This window comes from Symphodus melops (assembly GCF_947650265.1).
Source record: "Symphodus melops genome assembly, chromosome: 14".
NCBI classification, from domain to species: domain Eukaryota; kingdom Metazoa; phylum Chordata; class Actinopteri; order Labriformes; family Labridae; genus Symphodus; species Symphodus melops.
Window position 1 is genome coordinate 9,780,643 of NC_136704.1, and position 13,779 is coordinate 9,794,421.

General features: G+C 39.0%; 1 protein-coding gene across 2 annotated transcripts in view; it reads left to right on the forward strand.

The window, feature by feature from the left end:
- Window positions 1–6,004: 6,004 nt before the first annotated feature.
- The window catches only part of znf438 (zinc finger protein 438), a 52,264-nt gene continuing 44,489 nt past the window's right edge, over window positions 6,005–13,779 (forward strand). Inside the window, exon 1 of one of the 2 annotated variants that reach the window (XM_079360857.1) lies at window positions 6,005–6,142. The gene's annotated coding sequence lies outside the window, so the exon portion shown is untranslated. The remainder of the gene's footprint in view (window positions 6,143–13,779) is intronic. The other variant, XM_079360856.1, reaches the window with a different exon arrangement.

The window sequence follows — 13,779 nt, forward strand, 5'->3', positions numbered from 1 at the left end:
AACACGGAGAGAGATAGTCCTCACTAAGTGTTTGTAATGATGTTGTAATATTTGTAAGTGATCAGGAAGGGGAAAAACGCTGAGCAGTGGGTACAGTTAGTAATCTGATTTCGAAAAAAGACTTAAAAAAGGCAAGGGGATTATGGAAATGATCAGTGATGCTTCCCAAGATTTGGTTTCAAGACTGAATTCTTCTCAAGATTTTCCTGGATGTGTTTAAAAGGAGACTATTATGTTTGGAACGCGGCATTATGCTCACATCCTAGATTTAGATGTGTGCATCTTTTCAAAAACTTTATTCACCATTATAGTTTTGCTAGAAAATAACTTACTTTGATACACAACAATAAGCATTAAGTATGATGTTAATTTAGGATGGAAAAGATAAAAACCTGCTGCTTTCGTTTTGCAGAATTTTCTGGGTTGTTTTCACCAAAAGTCCCTGTTAGAAACATATGGAGAGCATCACATGGTAATGTGACATCTGGACAAAACTGTAAGTGAGACAAACGAGTGTTTCATTTTCATGTTTTACAACTTTGGAAAGTGAAAGAGGGTTGAGATTTCATGGCTCGAAAGAGCAACAAAGCCACACGCACACACATACACAAAACACAACCCAACAATTCAGCTAGGAAACATAAAACATTGAATGTAATTTGTAACTTCCTTTTCATTTTCCTATATCTCAGCTTATTTTTCTCTGCCCTCTTCTCTGCGATCAGGCCCTTGACAGAATCTCTGAGTGAGATGTTAATCTCAAAAGGTTTTTTAGGGTCGTATCACACTATGCCCAGTGGCCCTGTACAGTGCCTAAGCTCTATTGTCCCCCCTCACCAGTTCTCTGCCCACACTCACATTGCTTCAGCCCCAACCGGGCCTGAACATGGTTACATCTTGGGCAGTATCACATTGAAAACATTTCACCACTTCACCATATTTTGATGCTTGATAGATTTCCTATAAGCCCACAAGCAACTCTTCAGCTCCCTAACTACCAAATTACATTATTCATTTTCATATGCCCAATGTAAATATATTGTGAATTATAAACTCCTTTAAAAGGGAGTGTTCTCAAACTTCTTCTGGATTTTCTTGTCCTCGGCTCTGTTCATACTGATGGGACGGCGCAGATTTATTGAAAGAACACTTTCACGTGCCTAAAAAAATCTTTTTTGATAACAACCAAATTAATTTAGATTTTCATATCATTACTTCAAATTCATCACAGAATGTCATTTTCAGATATTGATTAGCACTCGTCTGCTGCCGTCTCTGCCTCACATTACCCTGCAAAGAGCATTGTTTTGATCAAACAATCTGCTCTGAAAGTCACATAAAGCCTTAAAAATGGCAGGTTGAGGCGTCAACTCTAACAACCATAAACTAATCTAGGAGCTACAGTGGCTTCTTATTCTCTGTACAGATCTGAGTGTGGTAGAAACCATCTCATCTCACTTTTCTATTTTAGTATGTATCACAATGTTGGTCTATTCCTTTGACGTGGACTCTTTTAAAGAAGCCCACTTCCTGCTTGGCTGCCTCTTCACATGTACACTATACGGAGACACAGTGGGATGTGGCTTTCATGATGCCAGACAAAGTACACCCAAGGCTCCTCAACCATCTGCTCATAATCCAGAGCACAAGTCATTATATCACTGTTTGAATAAGGTTGTCCCACATTCAAGACAGACAAAGTACAGGTACACTATTGGTATGGAAAGAACAAAGTCTTAGCTAAAACAACAGATGACGCAGTAAATGAGTCAAAAACAACAGTAAGGCCAACCTTCAGATTATGACTCACGAGCAGGAGACGCTCATGCGTATTCAGTGTGTCCACTGAGGTGTGCAGCTTCTTCATTTAATATTTCCATAAGGTTGCATATGGGTATACGTCAGACAATCCCCGTAATAAGGGAGGTAATGTATTCTGCGCCAATGGCAAAAAAGGTACGCTTGAAACATCCCTCACAGGAGCAGCAGTTTCCAACTTGACAGTGGACACATACATAATTAAGTCAACAAAAAAAAGAATGAATATTTCATCTCAAAGCATTTTCATCTCCAAACATCAAAACACCTCAACGTCTCACGTAATGAGGAAGGTAAATTACTTTAATTCACAGAGGGAATATGCAACAAGGAATGCTCACTCAAAAGACCTTGCTTTAAAAAAATTAAAAAAAACATTTGCCTGAAAAGAAAAACTGAAACAACCTTTTTTTGTATTTTGACTGTATGATTTTGTTTTTAAAAACCAATAAGGGTAATTCCTTCCTATAGGTGCTTTAGCCGAGCCTTTTTTTAAAACTGTAATTGTGTTATTATGTTATATTACAGTGTCAGCCCTAAATGCTTTGGAACCATATCAGGCCATAACTCATACTGACCTGTAATTCATGACATGTCTTGCATGAGTCGCCTGAGGACTTTTGGTTTTACAGAGATGTGGGCACATGCCAAGAGAGAGGATAAATAATTCCATAACCTTGCAGTAGTTGAATTTTACTAGTGTGGTCTATGTAAGTGTATAGCTTTTTTCTGTTGAGCCAAATCTTCCATTTATATGATGGTATAGAGGCTCTCAAACGTCTGAGTTTCCAAAGTAGGTTGTAAATTATATTGCAGTAGCTTAAAGTGGATGGAAAGGAGTTGCTGTGTGTAGCGCTAAAGCAGCAGCAGCACCACCACCACGCTGGAGAGAATTACTTTGACCGTCGTTCCTGACTCAGACTGGCTCCCTGTACACCTTCATAGATGGGAATTAACCTGCCACAGCTCGAAACGCTTTACAGAGCGCTGGTCGATACTGTCATTATCCTAAAGCAATTCTTAATTCTATTTGGCCCTGAGCTAAAGATCCTGGTATTGATCACAAAGTCGGGATGCCACAACTACTTTTTTCCAGAGTTAAGACCTCTTTCTTTTAGCTCGATACAGTTACAGACTGATGAAGAATAAAACAGCATGCAGTATTTAATAAAGCTACATGTTTCAGAGTGATACCCGAGGATTTCATCAAGAGTTAAAGTCATAGAGCATGAATGTTAGTGAGTGGTACCTCCGTGTTTCATCAAGGGTTGCAGAAAAAGGCAACTGTCTTTCATATCCTGTTTTGGGAGATGAGAAATATTGATATTACTCGCTGAGCACTATCAGCATGAAACAGAGCCTTTCAGAAAAGCAGCAGTCATAACACCTGTACTGAAGTTCCTGATTACAAGCCTTTGTTCTCAGGGCTTCTGTCACTGTTACTGCCTCTCAGTGAGTTTGTGCGCGTTAATGTGTGTGAGAGAGAAAAAGACAAATCCTGAGCAGCATGAAACTAAATGTGTTTCCTCTCTTTCTCTGTCTGTCTGTCTGTCTGTCTGTCTGTCTGTCTGTCTGTCTGTCTGTCTGTCTGTCTGTCTGTCTGTCTGTCTGTCTGTCTGTCTGTCTGCCTGTCTGTCTGTCTGTCTGTCTGTCTGTCTGTCTGTCTGTCTGTCTGTTACTAAAACATGCATAAAAAGCAAATAGTCTCAAGCTGAAAACATAGTCACCTGCCACGGACAATACACTGGGGACTGTGACAGTGGTTAACACAACAGGACATGTGTAGCCCCAGGTGACTCAAATTGCAAAACTAACAACACCATGCTTCGTTGCACAAGGAAAATGGTGTGAAATACCAGCAGAAAAGGCGTGTGTGAATGTATGTGTCAATTTAGATGTAGGTCTTTGTAATGTGTGTGTTTGTGGGTCTGCAGTTGTGTCACAATAGATCAATTCTCGGTCATAATCACAAATTTTGAACTTCATGCGACTTTAAAACGTGACAAAAGACTAAATGTATATTCATGTCATAATGGACACATTATTCCCTCTTTAATTGTTTCACAAGACCAAAATATTACTGGAAATGTTGCACCAAAAATTTGCAAAAAAAATAGGGTGATCAGTTGGGTGAATAAGCAGAACCAGGTTAAGCAATAACTTTAGTAGTTGTAACAAAGCTGCTGTAGCTGTTAGCATTTATCAAGTGTGAAAAGGCTGTCATTGGATTTTATTCATCAAGAATTTAGCCCATTTATTTGATGTGTATGAAGTAGCTATATTCAAGAACTAAAGTAACATTCTCTTGAATTTTTTTTTATTTTTTAACTTCAGTATTTCAATTTAAGGCTATTTTATATTGAAATCCATTTGAGTGTGTTAGGCTTTTCATGCTTTTTTAAAACCCTGGGTAGACCCAGAATTTGCTGGAGAGATGATCCCGTCTGTCCTTGGAATATCCCGAAATCCTCCAGAAGAAGCTGGAAAACATTACTGGGGAGAGGGAAGTCTGGGTTGACGTACTTCGCTTCCTGCAACCATGATCCATCACTGGACAAGCGAAAGAAAATTGATGGGTGGATGGATGCCTTTATTGCATAGACAGGACAGTTGAAACAGGTGGAGGTCAGTAGGGAGAGAGAGAGAGATTAGGGAATGTTGCATATGAGAAAGTTACCACAGGTCAGATTTGAACGCAGGCCACAGACTTGGTGGACTATTCTCTGGACATGGGGCACACAAACTACCCACTATTCCACTGGCGCCCAAACTCCATTTCAATTTGAATGGAATATTTTACCCACTTAACACAAATTTACAGCTAGGGTTACTGTCACTTTGCTGAATGAGATCATGAAAATTTATATTTGTTACTGAGCCCTTTCTGACCCCCATAAAGTAGGACTTCCTCTGTCCTACTTTGCAAATACTATCTTATCCAATGACTAAATCCTGTTTTTTGAGCTTTTGTAACAGCAACATTTCTCCCAATGGGGGATCGATAAAGTTGAGCTTATCTGGTCTTATCTTTACTAATTCAATGTGTGCATAAATAACATGATAATGTCTATAATGTTAGGCTTCGACACAGAACCTCCCCAAAAGACAAGGAAAACTCAGAGGATTGATCCTGCTTTTTCATTTGTGGGGAGTCTGGAAGCAGTCATTACATTTGTCACTTCCTTTTGTATGTAATATATGTACAATAATGCACAATATGCTCCATTACAATCTTTTTATTGTCCGCTTTCATGTTAGACATGGCCATGTGCAGGCGTTCTCTTATGGGACAGAGATCATCTAACATTAAAGTTCTGCTTCTTTTAATTTAGTCATTAAGTTTTTTTATTTCACAGAAGAAGTTCAATTTAACCAACTGAAACTCATTTTGGTTTCTTTGGCCTGAAATCTTGGCCTTTTGCTTTCTTAGTAATCTAATCTTAATTGTTTAAATTCAGTTCAATCACAAGATAAAAAAAAAAACATGAAACAAGTATACCAACTTAAGTTTTCAGGTACAATACAATTAAATAATATAGAAAACACCATCAAATGCTGTTCCTGCATTGTTTGTACTTATTTAAGCTACTTGGCATACTTTCTTGAAACACTATCCCAACAATTGAGTGTTACTTCCATAATAATGAGAACACATTTGATTTAAATTGAAATTAGTAAAGAGCCTCTAGAATTTACGAAATAAATGCATTATTATTATTATTATTATTTTAATTAAGCATTTCTGCATTGTGGTACAGCTGCTTTAAGTGAGATAATGCATGAAATGTTGGAACAACATCTTTCCAAATTCCTGATGTTATAAAAAAAAATGGAAAAAACTATTTACAAAATGCTTTGATGCGTTTGACGTGCTCTCAGCTGTCTGACAGTCATTGTTGTGTGCTGTGTGTTCAGTGCTGCTACAGGTTACTACCGAGCCGCTCATTGGCTGCATTGAAAGAGAAGAGCAAAGTAGGTCCCTCGAATTTTACGAGCTGTACCATTTTGACATCTACAGGGGGTTTCATAAAAATGAGTCACTGCACTAGTATTTTTTTTAGCTGTCGGATACACACAATACGGTCTAAGACAAACTAATAGTCACTACTATACGGTATCCAATACTTTCTGAACCCTTTAACCGAGAAATACAATGTATAAGCAGCTCGGTGATATTTGTTCCCCCCGCCAGATCAAGTTAACGGTTTAGCCCAAAATGGCTGGAGAGAAACAGTTATGAGGGACGACGATTTGAGCAGGTATTTAAGAAAAATGAGGCCGTCTCTAGTCTGAAGGTGCTTCCTCCACATTACTGGGGATCCAGGTGAGACATGTTTATAGTTTATCCAACATTTTCAACCCACCCGCAGCTTTTCGACAGAGAAAATGAAGCCAAACTGTGCTCGCCTGCAATGTTATCACGGAAGCCTTCTTATGAAGCTGTCAGCAGCTCTGTTTTTACGTGTATTTAGTGTAAGAAAAACAAATGCAGCTCGGATAACAGTCTTCACAAACTATTGATTTAACGTGAAAGTGCACATGCAAGAAACAGCGGCTTGATACATAAAGTGGAGCTGTCACTGAGTGTTTGTACGTGTGTGTGTGTGTGTGTGTGTGTGTGTGTGTGTGTGTGTGTGTGTGTGTGTGTGTGTGTGTGTGTGTGTGTGTGTGTGTGTGTGTGTGGGGCTAATGCAGAGCAAGCCTGTGGCTAACCCTGCAGCTGTGCAGACATACGTCATCAGGCTAGGATTTCCTGCAGCACGGTGTGAGAGGTCTGCTAACAGACTTTTAACAGTTATTGTCCTCAGCTCACCTCCTCAATGTCAGCTGTGCACCTGTACTCTGTACAGAGGTGAACTTCAGATGAGAGAGCATGAGTTGGCCGGACCTTGTCGTGCAAACGATGTTCATTTGGTTGGATTACTTATACTAAAAAGTACAAAATAGCCCTGCATTTGTGTCACAGTATATTTATCTTTATCATACTAACAAATATTTGCTTTATCAGACTTTAAAATGTGAATGAAGCGTTCAATAAAACAAACAGGTATTAATGTAATTATAAGGACACCTGAAGGCAGGGTGGGTAATTTTCTCCAGCTACACTTTTTAAGGTTGTGGTTGAATTTGTATTTATACCCTGACAGGAATTACTAGTTCATGTGCTCTGAAAGAGGAGCAAATACAATCTGTCATCTGCAGCAGCTGTAATCCTGTAAAAACTTTAACCGCTGTCTGCTAATCTGCAATCTGATGAACCGATCACGCTTACCTGTCTCCCTGCTCGTTCTTCATCCCATACGTGCACACGCCCACACTCAAAGCATGAGCTGTGGTCCGCTTCTGGACCAGTGGTGCTTGTATGTAAGTAAGGGGCGTGGCTTTTGAGGGGCACAAGTGGGTGCAGACGCATGATCAAAATCGTGCTGTTTTTAAAAAATAACCAACTCTGCCTTTAATGGGGTCTCTTTAAGAGAAGCTGAATGAGAGCAGAGTTTGTGAGTGGTTTCTAGTCGACAAAAAAAGATGAGTTTTTAGGGAGAGTGATTGAACGACAATGGAGAGGGGGGGTTATAGGAAGTTTGCATCAGCAGACCTCAGAGTGTGGGTTCCAGTGCACTGGTGGAGGATCTCAGACGATATCGAGGATTACCTTTACCTGTTTTTATTTCAGCTGATACTCATATCCTGCTTGTATTCTGACATATAAACAATCATTTCACAACATTCAATCTAAAGGCTAAAGATGAGAAAAGCTCCTGCGCACTGTCCTGCTTCAGTTATTTATTGAATCACACAACGTTTAGGATTTACGCCATGTTTGTGAGCTGCAAAAGTACACAAAAACCAGATGGTGATGCTTCACGGGGGTGAATTGAGAAAAAGTAATCGCATAGATCAGGGATGGGCAACTTCAATGATAGGGAGGGCCACAAAAATGTTATCATTATACTAGAGGGCCAGATGTTAGTGTGCACTTCCACCAGTAGGATACTATAACCCCATATCTTTATTAACCTATAGTTACTAATTTAATTAGAAGATCAAATAGGTATCAGCAATTTGAGTTTATTGTGCAAAACATTTTTATTAGTTGAATCGTCTCTAAGCAGGAAAACACAAAGCTTGCTTATCAAGCTAACATTTATTTTATCCATATTTAAATGCTTTAACTAATTTAACACACAGAAAATGTACATCCACGTTCCTGAATCATATATTATTTCAGGGGAAATTTAACAAATGTTGAAACTTTGGTAAAGACTGTAAAAGAGCTCACTTTGTGTTATATTATATTACTACATCATTAATCCATCATGACTACAGCTCTGAGCAACATTTAGCAAAGTTACAGTGGCAAGGGAAAACTTCCTTTAAAGGGATACTTCACCCATTTACAAAAATGGCGTCATATTGCATCACATGAAGAAAACTTCCAGGCAAAGAAAAACATATTTTTCTTGTCTCAGGGCAAAATGAGGGTTGGATTCACGACCATTCAACACTACTACCATGTTTCTAATGATGCACAGCTTCATGCAAATGGTGAAGTATCCCTTTAAGAGGCACAAAACCAGACTCATGATGAACAGCGACGTCCTCAGACTGTGTCGAGCTCAGAGCGAGATGCAGGAAGTAGAAGGATAGATGCATTGTTGTGTTTGATAGCTCTGTAAACCTGACTTTAAATGCTGCAGGATTGGATTCAGACTTTTTTTCACATCAAATTGATGAGGCGCTTTGATCTGTAAAGTATTGAATGGATTGCTTTAGAGAACATCTGATGTTCTCAAATTTGGGGATTTTTTATTCATAAGTGGAGCTTTCAGGATCGAAGATTTATCCATAAAGACTTTGATCATGTTGATACTTGTGTTTGAAGTTGTGTCATAATCAGTTTAAAAAGCATTGTTGTGTAACTCGAGCTCTGAAGGATTCTTTGGTCAATTTAAGAAGAATTTTTGCAGACCAATAACTTACAATGCACCTTTTGTAAGGAGGTCGTCGCACAGACGCGCAGGCATTTTCAGTACCAATATATGGCTCTGTGAACGCCTAATCTGACACAGTGAACATCGCATCACAAAATATGATTGTGTGGTCTGGCCTCGGCATAAGAGGTAAAAAAATTGAATGTCTGCTGTGGTTAAATGAAGATTCAGTGGAAGAAGAAAATACCCCTCCTGTCAGATCTATGGTATTGAAACAGCATTTTTTTTGCACACTGTTTGTGATTTCTCTTTTCAGATGCAACACTTAATCACTTTCACTATCTGCGGCAGCACGTTTAAGGCTATGTGTCCAGACATGTTTGTTCACCACCTTATTTGCCTCTATGAAGGTTTATTCTCTGATGGGCCCACTGCCCAACAGAACTGTTGTATTGCTTAATATGTAAATAATGTAATCTGAAACCTGCCAAGATGCACCGATCCAGCTTTTAAAATATCTGCCAATACAGAGTACCAATCTGATTCAAGTATTAAATTAATAACCTGTATTCTAAACTGCTGGAATGAAACTGGGTATCCATTATATGTAAGGCACAATCTTACATTGAAATACAAAAATAAATAAATACATATTTGTAAGATGACTGAAAAGTTATATAATAATGATCGGTCCATCTCTAGCATTAGATGTATTACAGGTCAGTGAACCCTAAATAACTTTTTTCTTTATGAAACTGAATGTAGTGTTTTATTTTAAGGAAGGTCTTAAAGTTTACCGTCACTTAGGATTTCGAACTGGAAGTTTCCTTTTCAAAGAAAAACTGAAATTTTCTCAGTTTTCTTTACTTTTGACATTTTGCTGGCTTCAGTTCCTTTGTTGTGGGCTCTGCCGTTAATCTGACATAATCATGTGTTGTGTGTGTCTAATAAACAAAGGCCTGACTCATGTTGATGACACGCATTTGGAACAGGAAAGAGAAAATACTTTCACCGTCACACTTTTTTTTTTGGGTGCTGTTTCAGCTGTATTTTGTGCTGATGATGGAAAGCAGGTTCCACAATCAGCAGACACTATTTTCACATTTGTTTCAACCTTAACACTCAGAGCAGAAACCCTGACAGGGCCAGCATATTAGCTCCAAACTGTCTGTGGTTTATCAGAGTCAACAAAACCTTTTACTTTCCAACTGGCACCCGTTAGCTCGTCATAGTTGTCTTCCTTGGGAAATAGAGCTCAACAGTTGTTCAGAGGATGTTTCCATTATAGGGCTGTGCAATTAATCGATTTGGATTATGATTTCCCACAATCATGAAAACAAGATAATCAAGATGAAATGATTATTCTGGGGACACCGGCTGCTGAGTGCGTTGTTTGTGTGCCACATGAATAGAAGCTGTAGTCCTTGAAGTGAACAACTCGGGTTACTCAACTCACAAACGATTCACGATACTGGGTTCATGATACAATTCTTTCACAATATTTTTTTTTTTTTTAAATGAGATTGAAAAAAAATTACGACAAAAAAAAGATGCCTTTAATTCTTAATGAAAACACCTATGCATCTAGTAATCTCTTTTGCTCTTAAACTTGTTTGGGTGAACAGGGCTACCAACCTGCTTGTAGTCTTTGCAGCTACCATGGTAACGCCTGCTTGTTACAACCAACCACCTCTGTTCTACAGCTGCTGATGCTCACCATATTACTGACAGGGTTCCAAATTAACTTTTTGATTCACCAGCCAAGGTGGCAGGTAGATGAAAAACACAGGCCAAACGTGTTTTAATGGCTGAAATAACAAAGAGTGTTTTTCTGTCACCTACACCTCTGTTACTGTACATTTAATTGAGAAAGCATTCTGTTTAATCTATTACAGATTTAAGATTCAATCATTTTATCAGATCAGGAAATTGAGAAATTTAAAATATATATTTGCTTGCCTTTATTTATTAAATAGGTAGTTCCCAGAGCCCCTTGCTCTCTGATCTGACATTACAGACTAAAAACTAACTTGTTTGGGAATCTTTCCCCGGAATTAGTCTATGGAAACGCCGCAAAATGCGTGCCGTACCGAGACGATCCGAACCGCTCGGTAGAAACGGTGCTGTAGATGAATTGCTGGATGTTTTCCAGCGTTGGTTTTGTTTGCGTCACATTTTTCTCCTTTGTTGAAATTATTAGTTAGCCGTCAGCAGTTAGCTGCTATCATGTGACGCTATTACATAGCATGTAAGCTATCGGCATCTGGCTTACCAAATAGGGTACGCGTGGCTGTTGAAACGCAAACGGGATCAGGCTTTACTGTATCAAACCAAACTGTACCGATCCATACCGGCCTGCTGTGTGGAAACAGGGCTTTACCCTGCTGGCTTGCTGCTTACTGAGGGCCTACTCCATATACCATTCATATTATTTACAATACAGTCGACTCTAACACTGTTTATATTATTTACAATACAGTGCACGTTAACACTGGTTTGGGACGTTGAGTCATTTTTTCCTTCAGCGTGTTTTTAATGGGTCATATTGTGTTAAACAGTGAACGGTTTGTGGTGTTGCACATCTAGCTGCACTCTTCTTCAGCACAGTTAACAGAGCATGGTACTCATTTTTGTCAGACAGTAAATACCCAAAATGTCTTCAAACTCCTAAAGTTGGGCTTCCTTTCTTGCCGTCTTGTCGATGACTTTTCTCTCCATGCTTTAAGTTGGCAGGCTCAGAGCTTCTTCTTGTGTAGCGCTAAGTTCACCTGTTTTCATTCTGCCTGTATTCATGTCTGTAGGCACGTATATGCATTTCCCAGTGACATGATTGGCCGTTTCTCAGTTGTTGGGTGGTCTAACTACAGATAAAACATTTTCAAACATTTTATTTAATTTATTTATATGCACTCGTATTTTTCATTTTTGTACAGTTTTGTAAAAAAAAAAGACTGTTTATAAGCCTGTGAGTCCACTCATTGGGATGAAGAAAGTGTTAGGTGGCTCCATACAAAAAATATAACTCCCAACCGCCTGGGCCATTAGTTTTGAACTGAACCGAAAAAAAATCGACAGTTTATTCTCACATCCCTACTATGAGCCTTCCATAATGTTCACTCTCTTATAGAGGTCAATAGACAAGAAAGCAGAGTGGGGCCTGGCTTCCTGTGACTGATAACTTACTTTTCGAACAATATCCTTTCAAAAAAAAAATTGCATATCCTCTCATCCAAATTGCTAATTTCTCCCCCCCAAACCTGCCAAATTACAGAATTTGAGTCTTCAGTTAGTTTTTAATGGTTGAGTTGAGACACGTCTTATTTACAGTCTTTGATCTTATGTTAAACAGCATAATGTCACCTTTAATAGCGGTTTGTCATCATTTCAGATGTCTTTTAGAACAAAGTTCATTGTGACTATAAAAGTTATGAAGATACTCATTATTTGCAGACTCGGAGAAAGCTGCTGTTCTCTGTGGGATGGTGGAAGTTTGCTGACAGGAACCTCAGAGAGAGATATTTTCACTTCTGAGAAAATGAACCCAGAAATGACTATATATACACCTCTGCAGCTAAGTGGCAAAATGTGTCTCTTCTTAATTTGGCTGAACCGCTTTTAACTTCCTAAATGCCCCACTCTGCCTTAAGTGGCTGCTGTCTGTTTGCTGTTTGGGGAACTCTGAACTTTTCATGTGATATAAGTGTAAGCAGGAAAAAGTCAACAGACCACACGGTTCACTCAAGGTGTACGACAACACTAATCATATGAATCAGCTTTCTTTCTCGCCCCCAGTTCATCTCATAAATAACATTAGATTTACATTCAGGGCTCATTAAAGAGCTGCTTTCTACTCAATTAAAGAATTAGTTGGCATGCTCTCTTTTTTTTTATTTTTGCAGACTCAGAGCAGCTCTCAGATGAGTCAAAGTGAAGAACAAGCAGCCTTCCTCAATGCACACACACAATCACACATTCACACAAACACAGCCCCCTTTTTTATTTTTATTTTTTTCAAATCTTGAATCCCACCGTGGGAAATGTCTTCCACTTTCAGGTTCATTACACTCACTGAATATGAAAGAAGACTTCTAATGTGCGATATCACCTATCAGCAGAATAGGAGTAAGGGATCGGCATGCAGACCTGGCATCCAGTGTAAACACATGCCATGCAAATCGTGTGCAGCGTTTACTTTGGCCACTGAGCAGTTCCAGTGTGGTTTCACATGTGGCTAGACAAGGAGGGGTGGAAGCAGGCAGAGGAAACTTAGATGCTTGTCTAACATTTCCGCTCAATCATAACCCTGATCACGTTACCATTACACTCACAAGATTCTTTTTGCTCAGGCGCCACTCATCGCCACGCTTTGATGTAACGGTCTGAGGAGAAGGTATTAAGAAAAAAAGCTGAGAGTGTTCCCAAAATCCTGTTGACATTTTGCTTGATTAGTATGACAATGCAGCCAAATACTCAACTTGTTAGTGAGCATGCAGCGGTGTGCAGAGTGGACGCTGAAGCTGCTGCTGATTGGTTGAATGTAGCTTTAGGCTTGGCCTACTTTGTCTATTATGGAATCTGTACATTATGGCCGTAATATAGGCAGGAATTCAAATGCTTCTCTCGCCTCAGAACATTAATGTGCAGCATCTTTTACTGGTGCATTTGAAGACAGAAACCTTTTGTGCTGGTTTTGGGAAAAAAAATTAAAAAGTCCATCAGCTTTTTCTTTTTTCTTTTCTTTTTTTTTTTAGCTTGATTGAATAAAACCGTTGAAGTTGTTTTACCATGTAGAAATGTACTTTTTTTTTTGTTATACCTGAATTATAAGCATCCCATTTGATCCCGTCTGTTAAGTGCTGCCCAAAGATGTCACGAGTGGAGCACTGAAGAACAAGGAAAGTGCATCTCCTGTCTGAATAATGAATGGAGACCATATTGTGGATGGAAAAATGGAGGATGTGGTTCAGTAATAGTCTGGTTGAACATTTCTTTCTCTCTAAATTGTTGCTCTTGCTCGACGCTTGTTTCC